The 12,526-nt window shown below is 36.6% G+C and overlaps 1 long non-coding RNA gene across 1 annotated transcript in view; it reads right to left on the reverse strand.

The window, feature by feature from the left end:
• Positions 1–597: 597 nt before the first annotated feature.
• LOC136043955 (uncharacterized) overlaps positions 598–12,526 on the reverse strand; it is a 57,992-nt gene continuing 46,063 nt past the window's right edge. Inside the window, exon 3 of the long non-coding RNA XR_010621763.1 lies at positions 598–862. This is a non-coding gene — a long non-coding RNA (uncharacterized LOC136043955). The remainder of the gene's footprint in view (positions 863–12,526) is intronic.

Below are 12,526 nucleotides of genomic sequence, written 5' to 3' on the forward strand. Positions count from 1 at the left end.
TAATTTCTCCCCTTGGTCTTATGAATAAACTCCAAAAACCTATAAAATAAGACACCTTTACCTTGGACATGCTAAGTGATGTAATTAAAGCCTTTCAGAAAAAATTACTGAGCCTACACCAAACGTTTCCAGCCAAATTACAAGATTTAGTAATTTTCGAGTCGGCTGAAAGCTGAAATTGTTCTGCACATTGACATCTGATAATTTAGCGACTTAAGCCGAATTTCCAGCACCTGTTACCTTGTGTACTTTCGTAAATACCGTTTCAAACAGTCTAGAACAAGCTAAGTTTGGCTAAACCTCGTCTTTGTTGACCCAGGGGTAGGCCATTAGCTAACAAAAATATAAAGGAGGGGGAGGTAGGACTTTTTATATATTTTTATGAAGATACAAAATGTACTTTTCAAAGTATAAGTAGATAGGGGGGGGTGGTGGCATTTTGTTGTTTTTCTAATAAATTACAAAAAAATCTAAATCTAGGGAAGGCTTATTGATTCCTTCCCCTTCCACTTGGCACTTTTGAGTTGACCTCCCAAAAGCTTGTGACTTGTTTCACTAGAGCACCCTGACTCACTTGTGGCTGAACAAATTTAACCCTCTATTAGTAAAAACTGTAATATCTTTCCTTTAAATGCATCAAAAGTGGTAAAATTCAAAAATGTATTCTCGTACCTCTCCCTTAATTACTATGGACTTCCTCAAGAAACTTCATTGGGAACACTTTTATTCTTAGTAATGGTCCTTGATAGGTTCCTTCAAAGATGGGAATATCTTGACGCTTAGCCGATTTTTGGGGTGTGCCGCAGAATCATTAAAAGCAATCTCTTTAAATCTTGACCACATTTCGAACGAAGCTAAAAATCTAAACAGGATAATAAGTATTGTTAAATCGGGTATTCTTACTCTAAACGTCCTGAAATTATTTCGTTTCGAATTAGCGAAAAAGTTAATCTTACTGGTATCGTATTATTTTATTAAAAAATTATCTTATTGGTATACAAATAATAATTGCTAATAATCTCAAGGGCGACGAATGTCTTTCAGGTATCATCAAATAAGTAAATGCAAAGCTGCATTTCCGATGTGTCTATTTGTTCTCTGTCAGGCCGTTTTTAGAATACGTCTGTCTTGTCTGGCATCCACATCTTTCAGCGACAATATTCAGTCGGTCCAGAAGTGTTTGCTCAAGGTCGTTTGCCAAGACAGTATATATAAGACAGTTCATATAACCACATACTTCTACCTTTTTAAGCTTCACGACTTACCACCTTAACTGAAAAGAGGGAAGATTTTGCTAGTGTTTAGCTAAGTTCATCATTTACAGCACCGACTCTGAGCCTCTGTCCTCTGTCAAGCCATTGTTGGAACACGTCTGTCTTGTCTGGCATCCAAGTCTTTCAGCAGCAAAATTCAGTCGGTCCAGAAGTGTTTGCTCAAGGTCGTTTGCCAAGACATTAAAACCACATACTTCTTCCTTCTTAAAGCTTCACGACTTACCACCTTAACTGAAAGGAGGGACGATTTTGCTAGTGTTTAGCTAACTTCATCATTTACAGCACCCACTCTGAGCCTTTATCCTCTGTCAAGCCATTGTTGGAACACGTCTGTCTTGTCTGGCATCCAAGTCTTTCAGCAACAAAATTCAGTCGGTGCAGAAGTGTTTGCTCAAGATCGTTTGCCAAGATAGTAAAACCACATACTTCTTCCTTCTTAAAGCTTCATGACTTACCACCTTAACTGAAAGGGGGGATGATTTTGCTAGTATTTAGCTAAGTTTATCATTTACAGTACCCACTCTGAGCCTCTGTCCTCTGTCAAGACATTGTTGGAACACGTCTGTCTTGTCTGGCATCCAAGTCTTTTAGCAACAAAATTCAGTCGGTCCAGAAGTGTCTGCTCAAGGTCGTTTGCCAAGACAGTGAAGCCACATACTTCTTCCTTCTTAAAGCTTCACGACTTACCACCTTAACTGAAAGGGGGCATAATTTTGCTAGTGTTTAGCTAAGTTCATCATTTACAGCACCTACTCTGAGGACATTTTCCCTAATTTTTACAACCCCGCCAAACCCTGTTTCCTCCGCTTAGCCTCATTAGCAGTCTCAACTTACAATTTGATTCATGCTGTTACAACGAGATTTTAAATCAGTTTCATCCTCTGTATCATGTATCCAAACACTTTAACAAGACTTTATATCTCTCCTCAATCAAATACGGTAGTAAATTTCACTTATTTAAACACTTACAATAAGAAATTTAGCCGTCTTTTGACCTCCAAATTAAATTCCGCCTAATTTATAACTGATTATCTTTTTCTTCTTCTTGTTTGGATTGATATGGAGATGCCTTTGCATATTATCATCATCAGAATCGAATTCTGGCAAATTCCAATTATTGTAAAAATTTTATGAAAATGTTCTATCTATATGAGAACTTATTGAAACTGAAAGCGATATCAAGCGCATTAAAAAAAAAAATTTTAATAAGTTGCAATAAGGACCTGGTATAGAAAAATGAAATTTTTCGAGTTAAAAGCTTCTTGTGACACGACAAACGAATCAAATATCGGAAAATGGTTTCAGGAATATTCATAAAACTTCATGCAACAATTAACCCGCTCTCAAATTGGCACTTACATATTTTATGATTATCTCCCCATCGTTCCCATTATTTTCTTTCATATACCTCCATACTGCTCAATATATACTATATTTTTTCTTTCTGATCTGGATATTCCGTTTTGTCTTAAAGTCACTTTTCAGTTGTACTCTGATATGAAGCACCTTAATTTCTGTGATTGTCTGTATTTCTTGTCATTCAAATCTTTTTAATTCCATAAGCCAGCTGGAAATATTGCAAGACAAAAATTCTTTATGGCGTGTGGGTGGAATAACTCGATTCTCATATTTAATAACTTTCCCTCGATGAGTGACGATTCCCCGGTTTAATCTTTCTCTTGTGTTTGATTAGGTTCATTAAAAAGCATATGCTTTCATAAGAATCATGGGAGTCTATTTTCTTCCTAGGTCTAAATTTCAAGCCCTTTTATTTTAAAGTTTGTTACGATTGATTAATGAAATAAAACAAGCTGTCAGTTTTAGAATGTCCGGAACAATTTCTCATCTTTATAATTCAGAATTAGAAAAATAAATAAATGTAGGGGGGGCAGGATTTTTTATTTTTTCATGAGGATGCGAAATAAAAAAATCAAAAAGAAGAGAAAGAAACGAGGATAATAACATCTAGTGAAAAATCGAAGAGAACTAAGGGTAGCCTTTTATCGTTGTTTGGAAAGGGTCTTTCGTATTTTAGTTTCAGTGTTTGTTTAAAGCTTTGGTTACTATATTATCCTTTGGACTTTTATCTGTATTTTTTATTATTTTTCACTGAAGACGGTCAAGTGAAGGTCTTGACCAAAATATTTGTGTAGTTTTCTTTGCATAGGTATCAAGTCTCCCCCCTCCCCCCGACATTTTCATTTCACCCATAAAAAAGTAACGACAATGCATTTAGAAAAAAAAATGTTGACGCTTAAAAGAAAATTGTAACCCACTGAACAAAAATCTTTCCCTCCCACAACAGAAATCCTGGATATGGCTGTGATTACAGTCACGTCGATTTTTACTTTGGTAGTGCTATAGTGCTTCCTCTTAAACTCTGTAATGATTGATTAAAGTATGGTCCCTGTCAAAGTGCGATTCAACTACAAGTTTACTGTTGCAGCCTGTGCTGAAAGGACAAGATATGTACATAATTGGATGATTAGTGTAAGATCTATCCAGTCGCCAGGCCAAAATTGTAATATTACATAGACTGTTTTAAAAGTATGATTCAAACTTGTTTCGAAATCCGTAAATATCCCTCTGTTGCGCTTTTCTGGGCTATAGTGAGAGGAAGGGTGAGATGACTAAGGAAGGTTCTGCGGATGAAGGATGGCAGATCGCTGAAGATTGACCTTTTCGGCCAACTGTCTAAGGCTAGATAAAAACAGATCGTCCGCGGTTGGGGTGGGAGGATGCTGTAGTGAAAGATTTAATTGAAATGGGAACTTCCTGTGTGGGTGTATTGAAGGAGGTTTTACCGGTTGGAAAAAAAAATTACCGGTGGAAAAAAAACTGGTTTAAAGACTGCTGAAAAAACATAAAATAAGGATTTGAAAACTGCTGGTAACAAAAATTTACCTATGTTTTACCACTCTTTTATAGCACGACATAAAAATAGTCAACCAGTTTGTACTGGAAATACTGTCAACGGATATTAGACTTTAAATTACGAATTTGCATTAAAGTAAACGGACAGGTAGTCCGATTGAGTGAGAGGCGATTCTGGCATTAACCCTTTATTAGGATTGGATAAAAATGATGTTAGTTCATTTGTTAATAGATAATCATGTCTATTATTCGTCCAGTGCGTCATTTCTAGGGCAGAAGAACTAAGATAGATAGTCATAGGATTAAGATAGTCATAGAACCTATAGTTTTCCAAGTGTTTGGTTAAATGGCACGGGTGAAAGGCGGGATTTTGAATTAAAATCAAGTAGTTGTGGGCATCAAGCCATGGCTAATTGAAGCAAAAGCCAAGACAGGTAGTCCGATTGAGTGAGAGGCGATTCTGGCATTAACCCTTTATTACGATTGTATAAAAATGATGTTAGTTCATTTGTTAATAGATAAGTCTATCTATTATCTGCCAGTCCGTCATTTCTAGGGCAGAAGAACTAAGATAGATAGTCATAGAAATAAGATAGTCATAGAGCCTATAGTTTTCCAAGTGTTTAGTTAAATGGCACGGGTAAATGGCGTAAACAGGAGTAAGTAATACTTGTTTGTTAGCTTTTAGAACGGCACACCCATTAAAATTTAAAAGGAACAGAAATTATTCCGGTTATGAAAGGGGTTGTCCCCTCCTCAACGCCCTGCTCGTTACGCTAAAGTTTGACCCTTTCTCACAACTCTACTTTTTAAGACAATAAAAAACTTTAGCGTAAAGAGCGGGGCGTTGAGGAGGGGACAGCTCCTTTCATGTACGGAATAATTTCTCTTCGTTTTAAATTTTAATGTCGCTCCTTACTTTCAGCTAAAAAAAACTTGTTTTTTTTTAAATTTAATAATACACAAATACCGAAATTTTTCATGGAGAGAGAGTATTATTTAAAAACGATCATAAATTAAATTAAGAAAAAAGGAATGTTTCAACTCAAACTAAGGAGCAACGTCAGAACTTAAAACGAACATGAATTATTACGTATATGAAAGGGGTTGTCTCCTCCTCAAGACCTCGCTTTTCACGCAAGATTTTTTTTTTTTTTTAGAATTGTAAAACATATCTTATTATTCTAATTAAATGACCATTGTGTTACAGAATTAGGACAAAAATCAAAACTTTAGTGTAAAGAGTAAGGTCTTGTGGAAAGGGGCAACTCCTCTGATATACAGAATAATTTCTGTTCGTTAGAAGTTTTGATGTTACTCCTTACTTTCAGTTGAAAAAACTTTTTTTAAATTTAATTTGGGATCGTTTTTAAATAATACCTGGAAATCCGGGGGTGTTTTCCGTGGGGGGCATTTTCTACGGAGGATATATTCTGGGGTGGGGGCGTTTTCCGTGGGGTGTGTATTTTCCGGGGGTATTTATGTGGGGAGGCGGGTATTTTCTAACGGGTATTTACTGGGGGGGGGGGCAAACACCAAGGGGAGTTCTTAACTAATTGGTACAAAGGGTCGAACTTCAGTGTATAGAGCAGGGTATTGAGAAGGGTGTAGTGCTCTCATATACGAATAATTTCCACTTATTTTAAGTATTAATGTTGCGTCTTACTTTCGGTAGAAAAAAACTTGTTAGTTTATTTTATTTATGATCTTTTTTCAAATAATCTTAGGAAATCAACCATTCTCCATGAAAATTGCCCTCAGTGAAAATCATTACTTAGAAGTCCCTCCCACTTAAAATTCTTCATTCCGGGACATTACCCCCTGACAGTCCCATCCTCGCTGCGATTTTCCAAGAAATTTTCTTATGGACCGCCTGAAAAATCGTCCTTGCATAGTTTCATTTGAAAAAAGACCTTTTTTATGGCACTTGGTATTAACCAAGTGACATATAGCAATCGCAAATTCTGTCGGTCTGTCGGTCCCGGTTTTGCTACTTTAGGCACTTCCAGGTAATCTAGGACGATGAAATTTGGCAGGCGTATCAGGGACCGGACCAGATTAAATTAGAAATAGTTGTTTTCCCAATTTGACCATCTGGGGGGGGGGAGTGGGGGGCCCGTTAATTCGGAAAAAATAGAAAAATTGAAGTATTTTTTAACTTACGCAGCAAGTTCCACGGACGAAGAAAAATCCTCGCGCAATGAGTTCCATGGACAAAATCAGTTTCACACGGAAAAAATCAATGTACAAGTTTCACGAAGATAAAAAAACAACGTGCAACAAGTTTCACGAACAAAAATCAGGACACAGCAAGTTCCATGAACAAAAATCAGTAAGCAACAAGTTCGATAAGCAAAATCAGTTTCACGAGGAAAAAAAATTAATGTATAAATTTCGCGAAGAGAAAAATCAACATGCATCAAGTTCCATGAACAAAAAATCAGCAAGCAACAGGCTCTATGAACAAAATCGGTTTCACGTAGAGAAAAATCAATGTACAAATTTCACAAAGAGGAAAATCAACATGCAACAAGTTTCATGAAACAAAAATCAACATGCAACAAGTTCCTTGAACAAAATTAAATAGAAAAACAGGTTTTTCTGAACTGAAAGTAAGGAGTGACAATAAAACTTAAAACGAACAGAAATTACTCCGTATGTGAAAGGGGCTGTTCCCTCCTCAACGCCCCACTCTTTACACTAAAGTTTGGCTTTCTTCTCTCAACTCTACTTTTAAAACAGTTAAAAACTTTAGCGAAAAGAAAGGGGCGTTGAGGAGGGAACAGTCCCTTTCATATATGGAGTAATTTCTCTTTGTATAAGTTTTAATGTCACCCCTTACTTTCAGTAAAAAAAAATTTATTTAATTTCTGAACGTTTTTGAATTAATGCATGTTTTGATTCTGACTCTCCACACACGAATAATTAAAAGGAAATTTGCATATTAATTTATTTTTTGGCTAAATGGCTTTCTCATAGTTGTGATCGGACAATTTTTAGAAAAAAGGAACGGGGGAGGAAGCCCAATTACCCTAAAATTTTTTGGTTACTTAAAAAGGCAACTAGAACTTATAATTTTTTACGAACTTTTTTATTAGTAAAAAGATATGTAATTTACGAATTAACTTACGCAATGAACTTCTATATTCGTATGTTTTTTACCACGTATATGAGGGGGTTCGCCCCCTCGTCAATGCCTCGCTCTTTACACTAAAGCTTAAATTGTGTCCCAATTTCCTAAGAATGACCCCCGAATCACCGTATGACCCCGTAGACTAAATAGTTGAAATTACTGAAAATACTTTAGCGTAAAGAGCAAGGTATTAGGAGGAGATGAGCCCCTCATATGCGTAATAATTTCTCTTCGTTTTAAGTTTTAATGCTGCTCCTTGCTTTCAGTTGAAAAAAAACTTTTTTCATATTTATTGTTCTTTTTTTAACGCTAGAAAATCCTGCGCCCCCTTTATGGAGATTCTCTTCCCCCATGGCAAATTCCTAAATAGAAAGTTTGCCTTACATAGTCCTCTCCCCTCAACCTCTACCCCACAACCAAAAAATCCCCTGAGAACGTTTGTACACTTTCCAATAACCTTTTACTATATGTAAACATTGGTCAAAATTTGTAACTTGTACCCCCTCCAACTGGGACGTAGGGGAGTAAGTCATCCCAAAAGACACAGTTATTAGGTTTTTCGACTATGCTGAATAAAATGGCTATCTCAGAATTTTGATCCGGTGACTTTGGAAAAGAAATGAGTGTGGGAGGGGGCTTAGGTGCCCTCCAATTTTTCGGTCACTTAAAAAGGGGACTTTTAACTTCCTTCAGAATGAGCCCTCTCGCGATAATCTAGGACGACTGGGTTGATACGATCACCCCTAGAAAAAAACCAAACAAACAAATAAACACGCATCCGTGGTCTGTCTTGTGGCAAAAGATAAAAATTCCATATTTTTGTAGATAGGAGCTGGTTTTCTGATACGTTGAATCGCATGGTGTGATTTTCGTTAAGATTTTATCACTTTTAAGGGGTGTTTCCCCTTATTTTCTAGAATAAGACAAATTTTCTCAGGCTCGTAGCTTTCGGTGGGTAAAACGAAACTTTATGAAACTTATATATTTAAAATCAGCATTACAATGCAATTCTTTTGATATAACTATTGGTATCAAAATATCGTTTTTTAGAGTTTCGGTTACTATTGAGCCGGGTCGCTCCTTACTACAGTTCGTAATCACGAACTATTTGATCAGTTCCACGAACAAGATCAGTTGCACGAATAGAACAATCTATGTAAAAGTTTCACGACGAGACAATTCCATGAACGAAAGTCAGCACGCAACAAGTTCAAACAATAACAATGGTCATTTTCTAGTTTATATATTTATTTTTGAGGGAGAAAAGGTTGAAAACCTTTAAGCGTGATAATGTATGCCAGAGGGGTGTCGTTTGCAGCCATAAATTACCAGGTAGGTGACCTTACACAAAATTTTGAAATTGATGGAACGAAATTGACGGGATCGAAATAGTGGAACCGAAGGGCAGAAGTAGGCAATCCAGAATTAACCCAACCAGCGCCAGATTTGGAGTTGGGATTGGAGGTGGCGTAGTTGGAACTGGAATGGATTGAACCGAGGTGGAAGCCAGCAATCAAAGGTGAAATCGTTGTCACTGGGGTCAGAAGTGGGGGGGGAGCGGAATTTGATATCACTTTTTATAAGAAAATATCTAAAAACGTCTTGGGAATGATGCGGGGACTACAGAGGGGCAGTAATGCAGTACGGTGGCGAAGTCGTTTCGAAAAGTGCAGGCACTCCTACAAAATTAACGGTAAGCATAGATATATATTTCGGCCAATAAGACTGTTCCATAGCCAAGCGGCATTTTCGCATTTTGTGATGCAAAACAACGATTATAACGAAAAGAATGCCAAAAAGCACTTGCGTAAAAATTCTAAGATAGTCAATTGATTTAGGATTAACTAAAAAAACAATACGGGTGTTGAGCCTCCTGTTTCAGAGACTGCAAAGCTGTACCGTGGCATATTGGTTTCTAAGGTGCAGGTAATCCTAAAAAAATAACGGTTAAAATAGACATTTATTTTAGCCAGAAAGACTATCCCGCTGCAAAGCGGCGTTTCCAGTTATAAAAACGATTCAATCGCGGTGTGAAACAACAATTCTAGTCGGAAGAAGTACAAAATGCTATTGTGTGAAAATTCTGAGATAGTCAAATTGATTTAGAATTACCGAGAAAACTATAAGCATATTAAGCCTCTTGTCTTAGAGGCAGTAATGTCGTACCATGAGGCATTGGTTTCTAAAGGTGCAGGTGGTCCTTCAAATAACGATTAATATAGACATTTATTTTAGCCAAAAATCTGTCCCATATCAAAGCGGCACTTTCAGTCATTTCGAGGTGCAAAACAACAATTCTAGCCAAAAGAAGACCAAAAAGCTATTGTGTGAAAATTCTGAGATGATCGATTGATTTAGAGTTACCGAAAAAACTATACACACATTTAGCCTCCTACGAGGCAGTAATGACGCGCGGTGATGCATTGGTTTCTAAAGGTGCAGGTAATCCTAAAAAAATAACGGTTAAAATAGAAATTTATTTTAGCCAGAAAGACTGTCTCGCAGCAAAGCGGTGTTTTCAGTCATAAAAAGCAACTTCAATCGTGGTGTGAAAATTCTGAGATTGTCAATTAATTTAGAATTACCGAGAAAACTATAAGCAGATTGAGCCTCTTGTTTTGGAGGCAGTAATACCGTACCATGGCGCATTAGTTTCTAAAGGTGCAGGTAGCCCTACAAAATAACGATTAATATAGACATCTATTTTAGCCAAAATAAATGTACATCCCATATCAAAGCGGCACTTTCAGTCATTTCGAGGTTCAAAACAACAATTCTAGCCAAAAGAAGGCCAAAAAGCTATTGTGTGAGAATTCTGAGATAGTCGATTGATTTAGAGCTACCGAAAAAACTATACACATATTGAGCCTCCTGTGAGGCAGTAACGACGTGTGATGGCACATTGGTTTCTGAAGGTGCGGGTTGTCCTACAAAATAGACAGTGACATAGAAATATAATTTGGTTGAAGCTTGAAAAATTGCGTACAGTTGTATATAACAGATCTTCAGTTATTATGGAGAATGGTCAGGGGTTCTTTGTGTAGGTCGGTAGAGGAGTGTGTCTTAAGCGCCAAAAAATGGGTTTCTAATTCTTGTCGGGTCTTCAGATGAACGTAGCCAAATTTTCAACTGTCACCACGTACAACATTAGCTAAGGGCATATTGAGCAATTTCTTGATTTTTTTAATTAAACGTTGGATTTTACGAATATTATAGGTCCTTACAGACTTCCAACTTGGTTCATGTTGCAGTACCAAATAATTTGCAAGCCAATACAGTAAAGGTCATGTCCGACTATAATACTATTGCCTGCTAAATCGCCATCTTTTGGTCATAATAGTACATCTCTTGGTTCTTCAGCACCTCTACATCGTCATGACTAGTCGAAAATCGATCAGGCACTTTTCACCTTGTCGGTAGATTAAATTCTGGATAAAATAACCATTTTGGATTCCCTTACTATCACCTTTTCTGGTTGCCTCAAAAAAATGAATCGAATCTTTTTAGATATACGCTGGGGCTGAAATTTGCCATCCTCCGGTGGAATTGGTTGCTAGGGCCCCGGTGGAATTGGATGCTATGCGTTCCGCTGGAATTGCTCCCTACCTGTCTGGTTGCTGGTTATGTAAGTTGGACAATGCTTTAGTTTAGTATAGGCCATCTTTAGTGCCCAAATAAGGGTGTTAGCTTTGTACTGTAAACATCATCACTACTGATTTCTTGCTTATATATCTGGGTAAATCTTCAGGGAATCTTTTAAATCCTCTTCTATTCAGTAATGTGTACAGAATATGTCGATTTAATATATTATTAAATAAAAAACAAGTTTTTCTATTTAAACTAAGCAGCAATATCAACGCTTAAAATGAACAGAAATTATTCTGCATAAGAGGGGGGACTCCTGCCTCAACCCTCAATCTTTACGTTAAAGTCTTAAAGCTCTTTAAATATACTTCTCATTATAGTTCAATGGCGCTTGGGTTTCAGAAGTTGTTCTTAAAGAATTGGCATAATATATCAGACTTTAGTGTAAGATCGAGGGATGAGGAAGGGACAACTCACCTTATACTGAGAAATTTCGGTTCATCTTTTGTTTTAGTTTTGTTAGTTACCTTTATTTGAATTAATTTCTGTTAAATGTTTATTAAATTACTTTCTAATTACTTTCTATTTCCAAAAAGCTAATATTAAATATAAACAATGGGCAAATTGCATATCTTAGAGCCCTTTTCTCGGGGACTCTGGGGGGTCTTGTTATTCCCAGAGGAATAGATGTTGGACCTTTCAACTATGCTGAATCATATAGCAATCTCAAAATTTTGATTGGATGTCTTGGGGAAAAGGGAGCATGGGCTAGTTACCCTCAGATCTTTTTGGATACTTAAAAAGGGTACTAGGTTTTTTCCGTTCGAACTGTCCCTCCTCAGATCTTCAAGGACGATTGGTTCGATACAGTCATTTCTTTAAAAGAAAAGAAAACAACAACAACAAATAAACACACATACGTGATGTTTCTTTTAATAAAAAACACAAAATTCCACATATTTATAGATAAGAAGTTTGAACTTCTACAGTAGGGTTCTCTAATATGCTGAATCTGATGGTGTGATTTTTGTTAAGATCGCTTGAATTTTTTTGGGGCGTAGCTCTGGGGTTCGTAACTTCTGATGGGTAACACTAAACTGGATGATTCTTATATAGTCTATTTAGAATCAACATAAAAGTCAATTCTTTTTATGAATTAATTGTTTTAAAAATTCTTGTTTTTAGAGCTTTACCAGTAGCTCCTTACTTACAGTTACCACGAACCGTTTGATAACCTCTTTGTCAAAAGACACGAAAAATTTGCTAATAAAGCACAGGAGAAATTATATTTTGTTGGACCCCTCTTACTGCATTGTATTCTTTGAACAAAAAGTGGAGCCTTCATTCTTAAGAAAGAGGGATTATATTTTCATGATATAGATTATATCCCATCTCATTTCTTTGCACATTGAAAATAAGAATAGTGACAGTCACTATCGACTCCTAATTTATATGGAAAAATAGCCACTCTTTTTCACTCCAAGTGGAAACATTTTCCGTGTCCCTTTGGGGATACGTCTGTCACTGAATGAAGACAGATCTTATACTAACAGTGAGACGCAATTACTGCACGGTGAATTGACAATTGTGGCCGCTGATGAATCGACTGCAGATTATCGAATGAACAAAAACTCGACGAGTAATGGAGTTGTTCCACTGA

Source organism: Artemia franciscana, chromosome 2, assembly GCF_032884065.1.
Source record: "Artemia franciscana chromosome 2, ASM3288406v1, whole genome shotgun sequence".
Lineage (NCBI taxonomy): Eukaryota > Metazoa > Arthropoda > Branchiopoda > Anostraca > Artemiidae > Artemia > Artemia franciscana.